The sequence below is a fragment of the Neomonachus schauinslandi genome, chromosome 2 (assembly GCF_002201575.2).
Source record: "Neomonachus schauinslandi chromosome 2, ASM220157v2, whole genome shotgun sequence".
Taxonomy (NCBI): Eukaryota; Metazoa; Chordata; class Mammalia; order Carnivora; family Phocidae; genus Neomonachus; species Neomonachus schauinslandi.
The window spans coordinates 131,562,139-131,585,423 of record NC_058404.1 but is presented as its reverse complement, the minus strand read 5'-3'; the positions used below and the strand labels follow the sequence as shown (position 1 = coordinate 131,585,423).

General features: G+C 37.5%; 1 protein-coding gene across 1 annotated transcript in view; it reads right to left on the bottom strand.

The window, feature by feature from the left end:
- FAM13A (family with sequence similarity 13 member A) overlaps positions 1-23,285 on the bottom strand; it is a 336,606-nt gene that overhangs the window by 133,169 nt on the left and 180,152 nt on the right. The window lies entirely within an intron of this gene.

Genomic DNA, 23,285 nt, shown 5'->3' with positions numbered 1-23,285 from the left:
ATCCATCTCAGATTGTGTAAAGTTCAGTGGTTGACTTTGAGATAGTACTCAAGGCTCCTTTCATCATAACTCTCTAAGGAGGAATAGGACCTCAAGTCATCCAAGGCCAAGGATACAAGGAGACATGTTATTACAATGTAGCTTAAAGCAGTGGTTCTTACCAGGAGCCAGTTTTGTCTGGAGACATTCTTGGTTGTCATGCTGGGGGTGAGGGTATGTGGTACTGGAGTCTAGTGGGTAGAGGCTAGGATTGTGACTAAACATCTTACAATGCACAGGACAACCTGCCATGAAAAAGAGTTATCTGGCCCAAAATGTTAGCAGAGCTGGAGCTGAGAAACCCTGCTTTTGGGAACATAAGAAGAAACCTGTATTGATGCAACTCCTCTCTTTATATACTTTTCTTCTGGTTCCACCCTCCCTTTTTTGCCAGTTGGCATGTTAAGATGTAATGGGCCCAGATAGGTTTAGCAGAAATGGGCCAAGGAGGTCACCTAGACCTGCTCTGTCTAATCAAGGGCTGTTCCTGATTCCATGAGGTTCAGCCAAGCTCTGGGGGGCAGGGACTCCAAATAGGACTAAAAGCCTTACTCCGATAATGGAGCTAATGTGCTTGGAGAGACCCACCTGCAGCCTCCCTCATGATGTGTGGCTGCAGTAGGCAAACGACCAATGGTCTGGGATGCCAACAGGGGTGGCCAGCTTTCTCTTTCCACTGGAGATACCCATTTTTCACACCACATTTTGCTGCTCTATTTTTGTGATTTCTCCATGATAACTTCTGTTCTTGAAGGTGAAAGCTATAAACACCCCCAAACCATCTACAGAAAACATTTCGCTCAGAAGAATCTGCCATTGACTGAGTTAAGGATCCATGCACATGCTGTGTGATTTATGTGTACCATTGAAATACTAAGAATCCCAGGGATTGTAAAAAGAGCACATTCCATGAATGTATTTGCAGGCGCAGAACAGACTAACACAAGGAATTTGAGCTGCTTTAGATTTTGAGACGCCATGGGAATAGAAACACAAGAGTAACTTCTGACAATGTAGAATTAGGAAATATTCTCTTAGATGTTGTTGCTATTGTTATAGAGATTTAGTGAACATTTCTCTGTGTTAGGCATGGTTCCAAGAGATCTATGTCAGTTAATCCATTTAATTGTCACAACAACTCAAAGAGGCAGGGACTATGATTGTTACCATCTCACCAATGAGGAAACTGAGGCATCAAGAATGTGAGTTACCTGTCCCATTGAGTAAGGAGCAGAGCTACGAACCCAGAGACTCAGGCCTCAGTACTTGTGCTTACCACTATTTTCTGTACTTGGTTACATGTGAAACATTAGAATTGCAAGAAGAAAAGGCACTTTTGGATGAAAGTCACATTACAGATTATCAGTTGATACCATAAAGCACATTAATTCTCGTGTAAGCAACACTCTTGTTTTAGACTCATTTATATTCATTTTCAAAACTTGTAAGTTAATTTTAAAAATAGCTATGGTATGGAAATGGGAAGACGGGGCAGGAAGCTTTTACTTGGAGCCAGGTGTCCTGGGACATGGGCTCAAGGAAGTCTCATCTTAAGACACTCACAGAGAAGTCTGTACACCGTAGTAAGCTGAGGTCTCTTCACATCAACACAGTCCAACTGCTGTTTTACAAAGTTACTCATTCACATCCCTGACTTCAGGTCTTTTATCAGGAAAAAAAAAAACAGGCAGAAGTAACTGCAAACTGAGCAGTTTAGGAATTAAGATAGAAGACTTTCATAAATTTTCCTTCTATTAGCAATATAAAAATTTGCTTAAAAATTTTTGATCATTTATTTTTAATTATCAAAATCAATGATCAAGCAATGAGAACGTTTATCATCCCAGCCCCAAATGCAATCTTTTGGCTTCAAGTTCTTGCTAATTTAGAGGACAGGATTAAGCAGGGTGATGGGGCCTTAAAACAGGATGTTCTGGAAGATTATTCCAAAGGGATACCATGGACACTAGAAGGAATGCTGTGAAGCAGTGGTTCTTACCCAGGGGTGCACATCGGAATATCCTTTGGAGATTTAAAAAAGTACACCTACCTAAATTCATCCTACCACTCTACTTCTCAGTCTCAAGGAATATCTCTGAGATGGATGCTGGGCAGGTGTATTAAAAACAACAGTAAAACACCTTAGAATAATATGTACTGCTGAATCAAAGTTTTTAAATTTGCCAAGAAGTAAATAGTTTCTCTTTGAGGGTTTTGAAAATAAATGTTAAGGCAAAAAAGATAAATTAAATGAACATTAACTGAATTGTTTGATTATAGCTGGTCATATTAAGTTTCATGTTTATATAAGAAAAATTAGGTGGAAAATTAAGAAATTAGATGTTTATTTTAGAACCACTCAGTTTTGGGGACCTGCGTGGCTCAGTTGGTTGAGCGTCTGCCTTCGGCTCAGGTCATGATCCCAGGGTTCTGGGATCAAGCCCCATACCGGGCTCCCTGCTCAGTGGGGAGCCTGCCTGTCCCTCTCCCTCTGCCCCCCCACCCCCTGCTTGGACGCGCTCTCTCTGACAAATAAATAAATAAAATCTTAAAACAAAACAAAACAAAACAAAAAACCACTCAGTTTTTGAACTGAAGAGAGATCTACTCCAATTGCCTTATTTCAAAAATGAAATCCAGAGATTCAGAGAACTGAAATGAGCTGCCCAAGATTGTATAGATAGTGGGAAAGTCAGCTATTAAGACCTTTCTCCTGGCCAAAGTGACAGTGAAAAATAAAGTAATAACATGTAAAATCCAGGGCAAACGGAATGATCAGTGGTAGTTCAGGGAGGCCACATGCCTGCTGTGACCCAGAAGGAAAGCAGATGGCAACACCTTGGGCCAGGAGCACACTGCAACAGTGTGGAGTTGGAAGCTACCTCATAGTCTCATCACCAGCCCCAGCCTGACGTGAAGGTTTTGTTTATTTCAGAAAAATACATTTCTATCTTAAGTTGATGTTGTTTGGGGTTTATTTATATGCAAGCAACCCTAATCCAAACTGATGTAACATTTTGCTCAAATACTACTTTATCAGTAAAGCCTTCTTTGACACTATATAATATTCTCCCTTATGCTTTACTCCCCTTTACCTTGACCTTGCTTTCTTTATCTCCACTGCACATAATGCCATCTGACATACTGTATATTTGTATTTATTTATTTGTTGTCTTTTCCCCCTAACCAGACATAAGTTCTAGGAAAGCAGGAGCCCTCATGGGTTTGTGTTACAAACATGGTGGGATGCAGGGATGGCCAGGGGAGGGCCACAGAGGGGCATGGCCCACCTTAAAGGAAAACCCAACTGCTTACTTTTACTGGGTTAAAATGTAGTCACATGGTGACACACTGCTGCCTGGGAAGTTAGGGAATGTAGTCTTATAGCTGTATATCAATGTACCCAGCCAAGAAAGGGAGGGAGAATAGCTCTTGGGAGGCCACTAGCAGTCTTGACCACAGATATAAAAAAATAATAATAATAATAAAGAAGTGTCTGAAAAGGATGTCTGGGGAGGAGCATTCCAGATAGAGAAAAGAGCAGAGCAAAGTCCTGAGGAAGAAGCATGATTCCCAAGTCTGAAGAACAGCAAGGAGGTCACTGTGGCTGGAGCTGAATGAATACAAATATTGGCAAGAGATGAGGTCAGTGATGTAGCAGAGGGCCCAGATCATGTATACTTAAAGACTTTGGTTTTTACTGAGCAAATAGAAAATTTTTGGAAAGATGTTGAGGAGAGAAGTAACATGTCTGACTTTCATTTTAAAAAGGTCCTTACTGGTGCATGGGGGAAAAGACTGTAGAAGGGTCAGAGCAATGCAAGCAGACCAGCTAGGAAGTCATGGAGATGCTCGTGGCTTGAATCCAGGAGCTGGGGAGAAGACTTTAGATTCTGGTTGTATCCTGAATGTGGAGGCAACAGGATTAGGTGATGCACTGGACATGGGGCAGGCAGGAGTCAAGAATGATGCCAAAAGTTTTGGTCTGAGCACTGAAAGGATGAAACTGCCATCATGGAGTTAGAAAAGATAGCAGGAGGTACAGATTTTGTGGGTAAATCAGGAGTTTATAGCTTTGAACACACTAAAAACTTTAACTTTGGACATTCATAGTTTGAGATGCACATAACATAGAGAGATGTAAATGTCATATAGGGAGTTGAATATAGTGGTTGGAGATGAGAAACTTCAACTGAAAATACAAGTTTGGGAGTCATCTATCAGTAATTGGTATTTAAAAACTATGTAATTAGAAGAGGTCACCTAGGAAGTGAATCTAAATAGAGAAGGGAAGAGATCAGACTAAGAACTGATATCCAGAGTATGCTGAGCTTAGAGAGAGAAGACCCAGAGAGACTGAGGAATGGACAGTGAAGGAGAAGGAAAAACAAAGAGAATGTCCTGAAAGGCAAGGGGAAAGGGTCTCAACAAGGAAGGGATATATACAGTTGCCGTGTAATCTAGAAATTCTAAAACATATATCTACATATAGACTTGTACATGAATGGTCAGAGCAGCATTATTCACTATAGTCAAAAAGTGAAAACAATTCACACATCCATCAACTGATGTATGGATAAGCAAAATGTGTCTATCTGTACAATGGAATACTCCTCAGCTATAAAAAGGAATGAAATACTGATGCATGCTATAACATTGATGAATCTCAAAAATATTATGCTAAGTGAAAGAAGGCAGACACAAAAGGACACATTATTCCATTTATATGAAATGTCCAGAACGCACAGATCTACAAAGACTAGAGTAGCTCAGTGGCTGCCAGGAACTGAGCAATGGGAAGTGACTGCAGATGGGTATGGGGTTTGTTTTTCGGAACAATGAAATGTTCTGGAATTGAATGATGTAGACAGATGCACAACTCTATAAATATACTAAAAATTACTGAACTCTAACTTTAAAAGTTAATTTTATGGTATATAAATTATATCTCAGTAACACTGTTATTTAAAAAAGGAAGGTATGATCAAGTGCATCATATGCTGCTGACAGGGTGAACAGAATGAAAATTGAGAACTGGGGCGGGGGGGGCGGGGAGGAGCAAGAGGGCAGAGGAATAGGAGACCTAAATTTTATCTGGTCCCAGGAACTCAGCTAGATAGGGATCAAACCATTCCTACGAACTCAACAGGAGATCGAAGAAAAGAATAGCAGCAACTCTCTGCACAGAAAAGTGGCCACTTTCTGGAAAGTCTCTTCTGATTTGTTTAGTGTATATTTTTCTGGGGTCGTTGTTACCCTGTTAGCATTTTGTTCTCCCATTCATCTATTCTCCTCTGGACAAAATGACAAGATGGAAAAAATCACCTCAGAAAAAAGAACAAGAGGCAGTACCGACTGCCAGGGACCTAATCAATACCGTCATTAGTAAGATGTCAGAACTAGAGTTCAGAATGATGATTTTAAAGATACTAGCTGGGCTTGAAAAAAGCATGGAAGATATTAGAGAAACGCTTTCTGGAGAAATAAAAGAACAAAAATCTAACCAAGTAAAAATAAAAAAGGCTATTAATGAGGTGCAATAAAAAATGGAGGCTCTAACTGCTAGGATAAATGAGGCAAAAGAGAGAATTAGTGATGTAGAAGACCAAATGATGGAAAATAAAGAAGCTGAGAAAAAGAGAGATAAACAACTACTGGATCACGAGGGCAGAATTTGAGAGAAAAGTGATACCATAAGACAAAACAATATTAGAATAATTGAGATCCCAGATGAAGAAGAAAGAGAGAGAGGGACTGAAGGTATATTGGAGCAAATTATAGCAGAGAACTTCCCTAAGTTGGGGAAGGAAACAGGCATCAAAATCCAGGAGGCACAGAGAACCCCTCTCAAAATCAATAAAAATAGGTCAACACCCCAACATCTAAAGTAAAACTTACAAGTCTCAGAGACAAAGAGAAAATCCTGAAAGCAGCTCGGGACAAGAGATCTATAACCTACAATGGTAGAAACATTAGATTGGAAACAGACCTATCCACAGAAACCTGGGAGGCCAGAAGGGACTGGCATGATATATTCAGAGCGCTAAATGAGAAAAATATGCAGCCAAGAATACTATATCCAGCTAGGCTGTCATTGAAAATAGAAGGAGAGATAAAAAGCTTCTAGGACAAACAAAAACTAAAGGAATTTGCAAACACAAAACCAGCCCTACAAGAAATATTGAAAGGGCTCCTCTAAGCAAAGAGAGAGCCTAAACGTAACGTAGACCAGAAAGGAACACAGACAATATACAGTAATAGTAACTTACAGGCAATACCATGGCACTAAATTCATATCTTTCAATAGTTACCCTGAATGTAAATGGGCTAAATGCCCCAATCAAAAGACACAGGCTATCAGATTGGATAAAAAAACAAGACCCATCAATACACTGTTTGCAAGAGACTCATTTTAGACTCAAAGACACCCCCAGATTGAAAGTGAGGGGGTGGAAAACCATTTACCATGCTAATGGACACCAAAAGAAAGCTGGGGTGGCAATCCTTATATCAGACAAATTAGATTTTAAACCAAAGACTGTAATAAGAAATGAGGAAGGACACTATATCATACTTAAAGGGTCTATGCAAAAAGAAGATCTAACAATTGTAAATATCAATGCCTCTAACTTGGGAGCAGCCAGTTAAATAAGCCAATTAATAACAAAAGCAAAGAAACACATCAACAACAATACGATAATAGAGGAAGACTTTAACACCCCCCTCACTGAAATGGGCAGATCATCTAAGCAAAAGATCAACAAGGAAATAAAGACTTTAAATGACACACTGGACCAAATGGACTTCACAGACATATTCAGAACATTCCATCCCAAAGCAACAGAATACGCATTCTTCTCTAGTGCCCATGGAACATTCTCCAGAAGAGAACACATCCTAGGTCACAAATCAGGTCTCAACCAGTACCAAAAGATTGGGATCATTCCCTGCATATTTTCAGACCACAATGCTTTGAAACTAGAACTCAATCACAAGAGGAAAGTTGGAAAGAACTCAAATACATGGAGGCTAAAGAGCATCCTACTAAAGAATGAATGGGTCAACCAGGAAATTAAAGAAGAATTTTAAAAAATTCATGGAGGGCGCCTGGGTGGCTCAGTCGTTAAGCGTCTGCCTTCGGCTCAGGTAATGATCCCAGGGTCCTGGGATCGAGTCCCACATCGGGCTCCCTGTTCGGCGGGAAGCCTGCTTCTTCCTCTCCCACTCCCCCTGCTTGTGTTCCTGCTCTTGCTATCTCTCTCTCTGTCAAATAAATAAATAAAATCTTTAAAAAAAAAATTCATGGAAACAAATGAAAATGAATACACAACTGTTCAAAATCTTCGGGATGCAGCAAAGGCAGTCCTAAGAGGAAAGTGTATAGCAATACAAGCCTTTCTCAAGAAACAAGAAAGGTCTCAAATACACAACCTAACACTACACCTAAAGGAGCTGGAGAAAGAAAAGCAAGTAAAGCCTAAACCCAGCAGGAGAAGAGAAATAATAAAGATCAGAGCAGAAATCAATGAAATAGAAACCAAAAGAACAGTAGAACAGATCAATGAAACTAGGAGCTGGTTCTTTGAAAGAATTAATAAGACTGATAAACCCCTGGCCAGACTTATCAAAAAGAAAAGAGAAAAGACCCAAATAAATAAAATCATGAATGAAAGAGGAGAGATCACAACCAACACCAAAGAAATACAAACAATTATAAGAACATATTGTGAGCAACTCTATGCCAGCAAATTAGATAATCTTGAAGCAATGGATGCATTCCTAGAAATGTATCAACTACCAAAACTGAACCAGGAAGAAATAGAAAACCCGAACAGACCTATAACCACTAAGGAAATTGAAGTAGTAATCAAAAATCTCCCAACAAACAAGAGCCCAGGGCCAGATGGCTTTCCAGGGGAATTCTACCAAACATTTAAAGAAGAATTAAGACCTATTCTGAAAATGTTCCAAGAAATAGAAATGGAAGGAAAACTTCCAAACACGTTTTATGAGGCCACCATTACCTTGATCCCAAAACCAGACAAAGACCCCATCAAAAAGGAGAATTACAGACCAATATCCTTGATGAACATGGATGCAAAAATTCTCACCAAAATATTAGCCAATAGAATCCAACAGTACATGAAGAGGATTATTCACCACGACCAAGTGGGATTTATCCCTGGGCTGCAAGGTTGGTTCAACATCTGCAAATCAATCAATGTGATACATTAATAAAAGAAAGAACAAGAACCATAGGATCCTCTCAATAGATGCAGAAAAAGCATTCGACAAAGTACAACATCCTTTCTTGGTCAAAACTCCTCAGAGTATAGGGATAGAGGTTACATACCTCAATATCATAAAAGCCATCTATGAAAAACCCACAGCGAATATCATTCCCAATGGGGAAAAACTGAGAGCTTTCCCCCTAAGGTCTTGAACGTGGCAGGGATGTCCACTATCACCACTGCTATTCAACATAGTATTAGACGTCCTAGCCACAGCAATCAGACAACAAAAAGAAATAAAAGGCATCTGAATTGGCAAAGAAGTCAAACTCTCACTCTTTGCAGATGATATGATACTTTATGTGGAAAACCCAAAAGACTCCACTCCAAAACTGCTAGAACTCATACAGGAATTCAGTCAAGTGGCAGGATATAAAATCAATGCACAGAAATCAGTGGCATTCCTATACACCCACAACAAGATAGAAGAAAGAGAAATTAAGGAGTCGATCCCATTTACAACTGCACCCAAAACCATAAGATACCTAGGAATAAATCTAACCAAAGAGGCAAAGAATCTGTACTCAGAAAACTATAAAATACTCATGAAAGAAAATGAGGAAGACACAAAGAAATGGAAAAATGTTCCATGCTCATGGATTGGAAGAACAAATATTGTGAAGATGTCAATGCTACCTAGAGCAATCTACACATTCAATGCAATCCCCATCCAAATACCATCAACTTTTTTCAAAGAAATGGAACAAATAATCCTAAAATTTGTATGGAACCAGAAAAGACCCCGAATAGCCAGAGGAATGTTGAACAAGAAAAGCAAGCTGGTGGCATCACAATTCTGGACTTCAAGCTCTATTACAAAGCTGTCATCATCAAGACAGTATGGTACTGGCACAAAGACAGACACATAGATCAATGGAACAGAATAGAGAGCCCAGAAGTAGACCCTCAACTCTAAGGTCAACTAATCCTCAACAAAGCAGGAAAGAATGTCCAATGGAACAAAGACAGTCTCTTCAACAAATGGTGTTGGGAAAATTGGACAGCCACCTGCAGAAGAATGAAACTGGACCATTTCCTTACACCACACACAAAAATAGACTCAAAATGGTTGAAAGGCCGAAATGTGAAACAGGAGTCCATCAAAATCCTAAAGGAGAACACAGGCAACAACCTCTTCGACCTCAGCCATAGCAACTTCTTCCTAGAAACATCACCAAAGGCAAGGGAAACAATGGCAAAAATGAACTATTGGGACTTCATCAAGATAAAAAGCTTTTGCACAGCAAAAGAATCAGTAAACAAAACCAAAAGACAACTGACAGAATGGGAGAAGATATTTGCAAGTGACATATCAGATAAAAGGCTAGTATCCAAAATCTATAAAAAAACTTATCAAACTCAACACCCAAAGAACAAATGATCCAATCAAGAAATGGGCAGAAGACATGAACAGACATTTTTCCAAAGAAGACATCCAAATGGCCAACAGACACATGAAAAAGTGCTCAACATCGCTTGGCATCAGGGAAATCCAAATCAAAACCTCAATGAGATACCACCTCACACCAGTCAGAATGGCTAAAATTAACAAGTCAGGAAACGACAGAGGTTGGTGGGGATGCGGAGAAAGGGGAACCCACCTACACTGTTGGTGGGAATGCAAGCTGGTGCAGCCACTCTGGAAAACAGTATGGAGGTTCCTCAAAAAGTTGAAAATAGAGCTACCATATGACCCAGCAATTGCACTACTGGGTATTTACCCCAAAGATACAAATATAGGGATCCAAAGGGGTACATGCACCCTGATGTTTATAGGAGCAATGTCCATAATAGCCAAACTATGGAAAGAGCTAAGATGTCCATTGACAAATGAATGGATAAAGAGGATGTGCTATATATATGTACAATGGAATATTATGCAGCCATCAAAAGGAATGAAATCTTGCCATTTGCAATGACATGGATGGAACTGGAGGGTATTATGCTGAGCGAAGTAAGTCAATCAGAGAAAGACATGTATCATATGATCTTACTGATATGAGGAATTCTTAATCTCAGAAACAAACTGAGGGTGGTTGGAGTGGTGGGGGGTGGGAGGGATGGGGTGGCTGGGTGATAGACATTCGGGAGGGTATGTGCTATGGTGAGTGCTGTGAATTATGTAAGGATGTTGAATCACAGACCTGTACCTCTGAAACAAATAATACATAATATGTTAAAAAGAAAAATGAAGAAGATAACAGGAAGGGAAAAATGAAGGGGGGGAAATTGGAGAGGGAGACGAACCATGAGAGAGTATGGACTCTGAGAAACAAACTGAGGGTTCTAGAGAGGACGGGGGTGGGGGATGGGTTAGCCTGGTGATGGGTATTAAAGAGGGCACATACTGAATGGAGCACTGGGTGTTATATGCAAACAATGAATCATGGAACACTATATCAAAAACTAATGATGTAATGTATGGTGATTAATCATAATAAAAAAAAAGAAAATTGAGAACTGACCCCTGAATTTGGCAATGTGGCGTCACTTGACAAGAGCTGCTTCATTCCATAGTGGGACTGATTAGAGTGGGTCCAGGAAGAAAAGAGAAGAGGAAGTGAAAACAGCAAGCTTATATAGTTCTTTTAGGAAATGGGTGATTGCTAAAGAGGGCTGTGGAGTCAAGGGAGAGGGTTTTTTTTTTTTAATAAAATGGGAAATATTATAGCATATTTCTATGCTAATGGGAATGATTCAGTAGACAGATGAAAAACTGATGACCCAGCAGAGGGAGGAGGGAGGAAAGGATTCAGGGAGTAGAGTGCTGGCGAGAGTGTGTGAGGGTATGGGATCTGGTTCACAGTGGAGGGCTGCTCTTGGACAGGAGCAAGCTTGGCACACCTCCTGTGACTGGAAGAAAGGAGAGAACATGGCATAGGGGCAGGTACAGAGTGGATGTGAGAGTGGGAATAGGTGGATATTCTCTCTTCATGTTCTCCATGAAATAGAAAGTAAGGTCATTATCTGAGAGTGAAGGGTGAAAAGGGGAATGCTGGAGGCTAAAGATCAAGGAGCAAGTATGAAACAGTTGTTTAAAAGAGAGGAAGAGTGGAAGACTGGAGAGAGTGGCAGTACTGCCAGCAACATGAGGGCTGACCTGAAGTTGGTACTCATGTACTTAAAGTGGGACTCAAACCTAAAGTTAGTGGAGGGAAGAAAATGACAAAGATCAGGGCAGAAATAAATGAAACAGAGACTAAGAAGATAATAGAAAAGATCAATGAAACTAAGAGCTAGCTTTTTGAAAAGATAAACAAAATAGACAACTTCTAATTTCACCTATAAATCTTATGGGATAAATAAACCATAGTTATTTGCAAGGATAAGGTTCGTAAACCAACAATAAAGATAAAATATTAGTTAGAATTTTTGGAAAAAATAGGATTACTATACATATGAGTTCTGCCTGCATGATTTGAATAACAGAGATGGTTAATAAATAGCAAACCTCCCTCCCACACACAAAATAGATAATTTTAGCTAAACTCACAAAGGGAAAAAAGACTCAAAATTAGAAATGAGAGGAGATATTACAACTGAAATACAAAGGACCAATTACCTGCTAAACAAAATAGACAACCTAGAAGAAATAGGTTCCTAAAAACACACAACCTACTAAGAATCATGAAGAAATAGAAAATCTGAACAGACCAATTGCTAATAAGGATTAAGATTAAATCAGTAATCAAAATCCTCCCAATAAACAAAAGTCCAGGAGCAGACGGATTCACTGGTAAATTCTACCAAATGTTTAAAGAAGAATTAGTACCAATCCTTCCCCATCAAAACAGGAGAAGGAAACATTTCCAAACTCATTTTATAAGTCCAGAAAGCCCTGATACCAAAACCAGACACGGATATTACAACAAAAGAAAATTACAAGTCAATATTCCTGATGAACATAGATGCAAAAAATTCTTAACAAAATATTAGCAACCTGAAGTCAGTATTAATTAAGAAGATCATACAGCATGATTAGGTGGGATTTATTCCAGGAATGCTTCATGGTTCAACATTAGCAAATCAATGTGCTACATCATATTAACAAAATGAAAGATAAAAATCATATGATCACCTCAATAGGCAAAGAAAAAGCATTTGAGAAAATTCAACATAGATTCATAACAAAAACTCTTTAAAAAATGGGTATAGAAAGAGCATACCTGAACATAATAAAAGCTATACACGATAAGCCCAACTTAACATCATACTCAACAGTGAAAAGCTAAAAGCTTTTCCTTTAAGATCAATAACAAGAAAAGGATGCCACTCTTGCCACTTTTATTCAATGTAGTGCTGGAAGTCCTACCTAGAGCACCTAGGCAAAAAAAAGAAATGAAAAGCATCTAAGTCAGAAAGGAAGAAGTAAAACTGTCTCTGCAGAGGACATGATCTTATATACAGAAAACCCTAAGACTACACCAAAAAAGTGTTAGAATAAACTAGTTCAGTTAAACTGTAGGATATAAAATCAATATACAAAAATCAGTTGCATTTCTATATACTAATAATGAACCATCAGAAAGAGAAACTAATCATATTCACAAATGTATCAAAAAGATTAAAATACCTAGGAATAAACTTAAGCAAGGAGCTGAAAGACCTGCACATTGAAAGCTGATGAAAGACACTGAAGATGACAGAAATAAATGGAAAGATATTCTGTGCTCACGGATTAGAAGAATCTACACTGCTAAAATATATCCATACTACCTAGAGCAATCTAAAGATTCAATACAATCCCTAACAAAATTTCAATGGCATTTGTTACAGAAATAGAACAAATAATCCTAAAATATGTATGGAACTACAAAGCTGCCCAAATAGCCAAAGCAATCTTGAGAAAGAGTAAGTCTGGAGGTATCACATTTCCTGATCGCAAACTATATCACAAAGCTATAGTAAACAAAACAGTATGGTAATGGCATAAAAACAGACAACAATGGAACAGAATAGAGAGCCCAGAAATAAACACATGCGTAGATGGTCAATTTATTAATGACAGAGGAATCAGAAACATACAATGGGGAAAGGACAAGCTCTTCAATAAATGGTTGGGAAAACTGGACAGCCACATGCAAAAGAATGAAACTAACCCTCTTATACCACACACAAAAGTCAACTTAAAACAGGTTAAAGACTTAAATGTAATACCTGACACCATAAAACTCCTAGAAGAAAACAGTGGTAAGCTCCTTGTTACCAGTCTTGACAATGATTTATTGGATTTGACACCAACAGCAAAAGCAGCAAAAGCAAAAATGAACAACTAAATATCAAACTAAAAAGCTCCTACACAGCAAATTAAAACAACAAAACAAAAAAGCAACGTACTGAATGGGAGAGAATATTTGCAAATCATCTTTCTGATAAGGGATTAATATGGAAAATATATGAAAAACTCAATAAGAGGTGATTAATGAATGTTCAATATACTTTCCTTACAAAAACAAATTTATAAATTACTTCATTGGCTTTTCTTCTCCCCGTCATCCCAAACATATAGCTGATACATCAGACAGATTTATTTATAAATTATATATTACAAGGGGCGCCTGGGTGGCTCAGTCGGTTAAGCGGCTGCCTTCGGCTCAGGTCATGATCCCAGGGTCCTGGGATTGAGCCCCACGTCCGGCTCCCTGCTCAGTGGAGAGCCTGCTTCTCCCTCTCTCTCTGCCTGCCTCTCTGCTTACTTGTGCTTTCTCTCTCTGTGTCAAATAAGTAAATAAAATCTTTAAAAAAAATTATATATTACAAAACTATAATCAGTTTTTCGCTACAAATTCTTTATATTTAAATGGAACAAAATAGTATTTTCAAAAAGTAATTACACTCTCCTTAATGAGCATTAAGCAAATGAGTTCATCAAAGCATCTTTTGATAATGTCATTCATAAGTTCTTGAAAATTATTTATATTATCCTCTTCTAAGCATAATTATGGGGGAGGGGATACAGCCTAGGTTTCTCCAAAAAATGAAAATTAACTCCCCAGGGAAAGATAAGTGTGTGCAGGATTTCATGCTCTAGGACTTCTCATACTGCTCCACAATAGTTGGGTTGCTTCCCCTGCAAAACGTCTAAAGGTCATCCTTTCTTCTATGATTGTGAACAGTAGCTACCACTATTATCCGGTGATCTGTTTGCATTTCTATGATAAATCCATAAGTGAAGATACATTTTCCACAGGGGGTAAAAGCACCTCCCACATCAACACCAGTGAAGGAATACTGCATTTAAAGCTCTTTCTGAAGGTGCTGTTTTGGTGAGCAGGACAGCACATCTGCATTTGCATGTATTTATCATTCTGTGTTGTGTGCATGACTGCCAAAAATGATTAAAGGGATAAAGCAAATGCTATTTATAATCCAAGTTTTTAAAAAAATGTTATCCTTTCTATAAACAAGAAAAGCTATGGAATGTTTTGCACTCTTCTTGCCAAACTCAAACTAATGAACACTTGTCCGCCAAGCCGCCTGGAAACTAAAAGACCTGGAGTCATTGAGGTCTCTTGCATTTTGCAGGAAATCTCCTTTGTTAGGGCGCTTCTCAATGTGACAAAGCGTGTTACTATTTGGGTTTACTAACTATTTACTAACTATGAGGTATTACTATTTGGGTTTAGTAAAATGCACATCCTCAATGGGTTAAAAACCATTTCCATTATCGTAAGTATAAGCAAATACTTTGTTTTAGAACAAATTCATTTACAGGGAAGAGACTGGCTTTGAACTCTATCTCTCACTATTGCCAGTTACATGATTTTGGGTAAATCCTTTAACGTCTCTCTGGTTCAGTCGCCTCATCTGTGTAATTAAAAACCTACATCTCATATGATGTTATGGATATTAAATAATATAATTCATGTTCCATTAGTGCCTGGAATAGAGTAAGCATATAATAAATGATAGAATTGAGAGCTATTAATTTAAACAATTATAAAATAAATTATAATTTAAATAATTATAAATTTAATAAAAGACTTCAAAACTTGGGAAGACATGTCACTATTACCAAGCTATCCTAGTGGTTTAATTTTACATAACATTGCTCAAATTTGACAACAATGGAGTTTAATAAGCATTTATCAAACAATTATGACATGCTGGGCCTCAGGGTAGGCCCTGGCATCATTAAAGATGTTGGATGTAGTCTTAAAAAAGTGGATGCTCTAGCAAGGAGACAGACACATAGACTCCTACCTACAGTAATAAGCACAATTAAAATAATAGCTAACTGTTGGGTGCTTACCAAAAGGTAGGCATAATATTTCAGCATGGCATATATATTTTCTCATTTCCAATTAAAAACAACCCTACAAAATAAGTACTATTATTTCCATTTTATAGACAAGCGAGCAGAGATAGAGAGAATTTAAGAAACTTGCCTAAGGGGCACCTGGGTGGCTCAGTTGGTTAAGCGACTGCCTTCGGCTCAGGTCACGATCCTGGAGTCCTGGGATCAAGTCCCACATCGGGCTCCCTGCTCAGCGAGGAGCCTGCTTCTCCCTCTGACCCTCCCCCCTCTCAGGTACTCTCTCTCATTCTCGCTCTCTCAAATAAATAAATAAATCTTTAAAAAAAAAAAAAAAAGAAATTTGCCTAAGGTCACCCAGGAAGTAAGTGATGAATCTGGAACTTGAATTTATGGTAATCTGACAAAGGAGCCAGCAATCATAACTATCATGTCACCCTACCTCTTATATTTTTAAAACATTTGATATCAACAGATATTTATTGAGTGCTTACCACCTGTGGGGCACTAAGGATACAGTACCGTAAATCAGACCTGAATTCTGTTCTCTGGAGCTTGCAGTCTAGTAGGGAAGACAAATATTGCTCACCTAATTGCATGAATATATATATTTGAGCTATGTTAAGTGTTCAGAAAAAACTATTAGGTGTTAAGGAATGCATAATGTATGCAATGTTATTGGAGAATATACACAAGGCACACAATTCTGCCTGAAGCAGGTGAGGAAGGAAGGCCTTTCAGAAAATGATAACAGGAGAAAATATATAAAATAAGAAACTTGAAATGATAGCATGGAGGGGAAGGGAGGTGATGGCATGAGCTGAGGCTACAGGTTGGGGCTGGAGTGAGCCTGTTAAAGGCCTGTGTACTGTGCTAATGGGTTTGACCTTTATTCATTATTCAGTGGGGAAAAGGCATTTTATAATAGCTACTCTGGCCATGGTGTGGAAGGAAGGGAAGACTAGGGTGATAATTGATATATTTTTTGACTGAAACTCCCACAAGTACTAACCTTTATTGATAAAATACTGCAGATTATATTCATACTTTTTTCATCTTTTTAACTTTGATATTCATCAAATAAAGCACGTTGAATGCAATTATTGGTTGCCTTCTCAATGCTCATATCCCTTCTTTTCCTATGCCAATGTCCCCAATTTCCACTGGTATCCCACCAGGTTCCCAACCAGGTGACCTCTCTGGTGGCTCTAGGAATGAATTATGTGATCTAGATCAAGCCAATTGGTGCACTCCTATCTCCTAGCCATGGTAATGTAATCAGAAAGGTGAATCTCAGGAATTCTCCTGGGAATGTTGGGACAAAAGGTGCTCTCTTGTCAATACCAGTTCTGCCAAACACTCTGATTAATGAATGACCTTTAAATTGATAAACTAGAGCTTTCAGCAACAAAGTACCATGTGATGATTCCAGAGTAAATATGGCTTGTGTTTAAATCAGATACATTTTCATTTGAAATAGAGTTCATATGGAATATAAAAGAATACCTTTAGATTAAAATAGCAGACAGAGTCCTAATTTATTTAAGCAACAAAGGGAATTTATTGGCTCATATATCAAAAACCCTAGAAATACTGTGCGGTTCTGACAAAGGTTTATATCTACCAAGGATCTAATTTCCTTTCATCTTTTTGAATTGATCTGAAAATCTGTACTTGAACTTGTTTTCCGCTTCACATTAAAACTCTTTAATTGGATGTTTACTCTGACTTAGCAAATGTAAGTCAGAAACAAAGTAAAAGCAGAAGAAACACTGATCAAGATTATAGTAAATCTTTGAAAATCTACTTTCCCTATCCACATTGTCCGTTATTATTTTTGTCTTAGCCTGTATCGAAGTAGAAGCCAGAGAAATGATTCACTCAAAAACTGACTCATTAGATGAAAAGGTAAAAGTTGAGGAAACAGTGTGATTTCTTAATTACAGGAATTGAAAGAAGAGTGCTGTTCTAGTGGGCACAATTATAAGAAAAGAAAAATATTAAACAATGGGGAATGTGATTTTGAAGTAAAATAATAAATTCATCTGCTTATAGCTAATAAATAATCTATGCCTTATAATCATTATGTAAGTTTTAAAATGACAATATAGCTGTAAAATAGGCCAAACAGAATAAAAAAAATTCAACCTATAAATTCTGAGCTTTAGTATCTGATAATGGTAATAGCAACTGATGAAAATGATTAGTAGTGATAATAATTAGGTGTTTACATTGATCTATCACAATTATGATTTTACATTAGGAGTTGAAAACTGTTTTTGCAAAAGGCCATATAGTAAATATTTTAGGCTTTATGAGTTATAAGGTCTTTGTTGCAACTACTCAACTCTGCCATTATAGTGTGAAAGCAATTGTATGTAAAGAAATTGTATGTAAACAAATGGGCCATGGCTGTGTTCCAACAAACTTTATCATTATTTTTTTCAACAGAACTTTATTTATTTATTTATTTATTTGACAGAGAGAGACACAGTGAAAGAGAGAGCACAAGCAGGGGGAGTGGGAGAGGGAGAAGCAGGCTTCCTGCCGAGCAGGGAGCCGGATGCAGGGCTCGATCCCAGGACCCTGAGATCATGACATGAGCCGAAGGCAGATGCTTAACGACTGAGCCACCCAGGCGCCTCCAGAACTTTATTTACAAAACAGGTGGTGGACTGGATTTGGGCCATAATTTGCTGGCCCTTGTTCTACATCATTCATTTCTTTCAGCTTCTTTTGTCTCTATATGTATGAGTGTTCAATCACCACAATTTGTGCATAAAATTTTATATTAAATTATTTTAAATTATTTAATTTGACTCAATTTTTTACATAAATGATACAAATTGGAAGGGAATTGTCATTAGGAAAAGGGTAGGATACTGGATGAGTTTATTGTTCATTACAAATTTTAGACTTAGGGTTGGCTACAGACAGTACCATACAGAATGGCTAAAACAGAAAACTCCTATCTTACTGGCCATCAGCTAGGGGACTGAGTTTGAGGTGAACAAAGCAACCTTAAGCTGAGGGAGGAAATCTTTGGAAGGAAAAAGCCAGATAAAGAGAGCCCCACATTGTGTGTATAATTTTTACCCATCTCTGGCTGTTCTCTGAGCTATGTGTACACAGGTCAGATTATAAGCAGCATTGCTAAGGAACAAAGAACTGAAGAGAGATTTTGATCTGTTGTTTTCCACAGGGAGACAGAGCTTGCATTTTTTTTTTTTAAAGATTTTATTTATTTATCTGAGACAGAGAGAATGAGAGAGACAGAGAGCACATGAGAGGGGGGAGGGTCAGAGGGAGAAGCAGGCTCCCTGCCGAGCAGGGAGCCCGATGCGGGACTCGATCCAGGGACTCCAGGATCATGACCTGAGCCGAAGGCAGTCGCTTAACCAACTGAGCCACCCAGGCGCCCGAGCTTGCATTTTTTTTTGTACAAATCAAAATCAAGAAACTCTACAAAATAGTATTAATGGTATCCTTAATATAATAATAATTTATAAACATATGAAGAAACAGGCAAGTGTATCTCATACAAGAGTGAAAGGTAACTGAGAAAGTCTGACTGGAGATCCAGATGTAGGATTTGGCAGACAACGATTTTTCAGCAGCTATTATTACTGTGCTCAAGGACTTAAAGGAAAATATGCTCATAATAAATATGTTCAAATAGGAAATATCAGCAGGAAAACAGATTCTATAATATAAACCACCAAATAGAATTTCTTTACAAGACCCCACAATATTTGAGAGAAAAATTCACAACATGGGCTAACAACAGATTTGAAAGGACAGAGGAGTCATTAATGTCTAAGACAAAACAAGAGATAATATCCAATCAGAAGAACAGAAAAATAATAAAGATTTAACCTGTGAGACAACACTAAAAGGTCTAACATACAGCTACTTGGAACCCCCAAAGGAGACAAGAGAGGCTGAGGCAGAAAATAATACTTAAAAAGAAATAATGGTTTTAAACTCTCCAAATTTGTTGAAAGACAAAAATTTATAGTAAAAAAAGAACCATAGCAAACTTCAAGCAGGATAAAAGAAAACCAAGTTAAGCATGTCACAGTCAAACTGCTGAAAACCAATAATAAAAGTGAAATACTGAAAGACACTAGAGGCAAATGACATATTACATATATGGGAACAATAACATAATGATTCAAAACTTACAAGAAAAATGAAACAAAAGAGATCAGACGACAATAAAATGAGTTTTAAAGGACTGAAAGAAAAAGAAATTTAAACTGTAAGTATAGAAATCTTCACTGGTCAAAAATATCCTTCAAGACTGAAAGTTATATAAAATCATCTTTAGATAAATAAAACTAATATGTCAATTATACCTCAAAGCAACAACGACTCCCCTACCACACAAACCTAAGATTTCATCACCAGCAGATGTATACTATGAAAAATGCTAAAGGAGATTCTGTTGAACAGAAATAACAGAAATGGATGGCTTCTGGAATGAAAAGCACCAGAAATGACATCTATATATGTATGTGTAAATATGAAGGACTTTTTTCTTTATTTATTTGAAGTACATATAACCCTTTAAAGCATGAATTACAACATTGTGTTGTGGAGTTATAAAGATATACATATACTAATTATAGCATTAAGTAGTGAAAGAAGATAAATGGATCTATGATTATAAGGTTCTTACGTTTTATGTGAAGTAGTACAACATTAACTCTCAGTAGACTGTGAAATATTAAGGATGTATATTGTAATCCCTAGAGCAGCTATTAAAATAACAATGCAAAGGCCTGGGTTGCCTGGGTGGCTCAGTCGTTGAGCGTCTGCTTTTGGCTCGGGTCACGATCCCAGGGTCCTGGGATCGAGTCCCACATCGGGCTCCCTGCTCACCGGGAGGCCTGCTTCTCCCTCTCCCACTCCCCCTGCTTGTGTTCCTGATCTCGCTCTCTGTCAAATAAATAAAATCTTTAAAAAAAAAACAAAAACAAACAAAAAACAATGCAAAGACCTATAGCTAAAAAGCCAATAGATAACCTAAAATGGATTTTTAAAAAAAGCTCAAGTAACCCCAAAGATGGCATAAAAGAAACAGAAACAAAAACAGAAGGAACGTACAGAAAACAATAAAATGATAGACCTTAATCTAACCATATTAATAACTGCACTACTAAAAGGCGGAACTCTGTCAGAATGGATAAAAAATAATGACTCACAGACTATAAGATATGCTCTTGAAATATAAAAATGCAGAGTTTGAAAGTAAATGAAAGAAAAAGATGTATCTTTTAAAAGTATGCATAAGAAGGATAGAGTGGTTTTATTAATGAAAGATGAGGCAGACTTTGAGACAAAGAGAATACCAAAGATAATGGTGATGACATATCTTTATGACAAAAAGTCAATTCATCAGGAACACATAACAATCACAAACATATATACGCCTTAAAACAGAATTTCATAATAAAGTAAAAATTGACAGAATTATCAGAAGAAATACATAATTCTCTAGTCAGAGATTTTATTTATTTTATTTTTAGTCAGAGATTTTAATACCCACTAAGCATGTCATAAAACAAGACACAAATATCTCCAAAGATGTACACAATTGTTAAAATAACCTTTAAAACATAACCATCTTGACTTCACTGATATTTGCAGGTTATAATTAAAAAATTGTAAGATACACACTTTTTTCAAGTGTGCATGCAATATTCACCAAGATGGATCTAACACCAAGTCATAAAGTCTCAGGGGGCGCCTGGGTGGCTCAGTCGTTAAGCGTCTGCCTTCGGCTCAGGTCATGATCCCAGGGTCCTGGGATCGAGCCCCACATCGGGCTCGCTGCTTGGCAGGAAGCCTGCTTCTCCCTCTCCCACTCCCCCTGCTTGTGTTCCTGCTCTCGCTGTCTCTCTGTCAAATAAATAAATAAAATCTTTAAAAAAAAATAAATAAATCTCAGTAAATTTAAAAAGATTAAAACCAGGGCACCTAGGTGGCTCAGTTGGTTAACTGTCTTCCTTCTACTCAGGTCATGATCCCAGGGTCTGGGGATGGAGTCCCGAATCAGGCTCCCTGCTCAGTGGAGAGTCTGCTTCTTCCTCTGCCCCTTCCCAGGCTCGTGTGCTTTCTCTCTCTCTCTCAAAAATGAATAAATAAATTTTTAAAACAAACAAAAAAGAATGGTCAAAAACTTAAAAAAAAAAAAAGAAAATATTAAAACCATACAGAATATGCTCTCTGATCACAACAGAATTAAAAATTAATAACAATGAGGTATCTAGGAAATGTCCAAATATTTGAAAATTAAACATCACACTTCTAAATAATCTATAGGTCATTCAAAACAGAATAATAAGAAAAACATGCCAAAATTTCTGTGATACAGCTAAGGAAATGTTTGTATTAGAAAAGAAAAAAATTACGTCCTAGTGTTCTATCTTAAGATACTACAAAAAGAGCTAAGTAAACCTATACATACATGTTAGAACTACAAACCTTCTAGGGCGCCTGGGTGGCTCAGTTCATTAAGCGACTGCTTTCGGCTCAGGTCATGATCCTGGAGTCCCTGGATCGAGTCCCGCATCGGGCTCGCTGCTCGGCAGGGAGCCTGCTTCTCCCTCGGACCCTCCCCCCTCTCATGTGCTCTCTCTCTCTCATTCTCTCTGTCTCAAATAAATAAATAAAATCTTTAAAAAAAAAAAAAAAGAACTACAAACCTTCTAGAAGAATATCTGTGACTTGAAAGTAGGCAAAGATTTCTTATGACTGAGAAAGCAATGACCAAAAAAAAAAAAAACCAACACAAAAAAACCCCCCCAACAAATTAGACCATCAAAATTAAAATCTTTTGATTACAAGAAGACACCATTAAAGAAAATGAATAAAGTTTCAGTGTGGAAAAAATACTCACAAAACATTTATCTGATAAATGATTGGTTTCCAGAATATAAAGCACTCCTACAACTCAATTAAAAAGAAGAGAACTCAGAAGACAAATTAGGCAAATGATTTGAATAGACACTTTAAAGAGAAACATATGGGGTGGCTAATAAGCATATGAAAAAGTACCCCAAATCATTAGTCATCAGGAAAATACAGATTAAAGCCAAGTAAGATACACATTCTCCAGAATGGCTAAAATTGAAAAGATGGAAGAAGTCCTAGAACAGAAAAACCTAATTAAAGCAAAAAAAAAAAAATCAGAACAGTTGTTCCTTCTCAGTGGTAGGGACAGGGATCCACTGGGGAGGGGCACCAGAGAACTTTCTGAGGTATTGTCAATGTTGTACAACTTGATAATTGGATGTTTAATTATCCAAATGAATACAGGTGTGTAAATTTTTAATATCCATCAAATGACATATTTAAGATTGTATATTTAACTATATGGAATTTTATATAAAAAGTAAATATTGAACTCTAATGAGCTTTATACTCAAGTATTTAGAGGTGAAGTGTATGGATATATGTGACTTAAATTGAAATACATCAAACATAAAATGGATTAAAATATGGATAAAAGATGAATATATAGATCCACATGTAATAAATACACAGGGTAAAATGTTAATTATATTCTGTGTGAATTAGCATACGTGTGCTCACTGTAAAATTCTACTTTCTATCTTAAAATTTTCATAATAAGGGCGCCTGGGTGGCTCAGATGATTGGGCGTCTGCCTTCGGCTCAGGTCATGATCCCAGGGT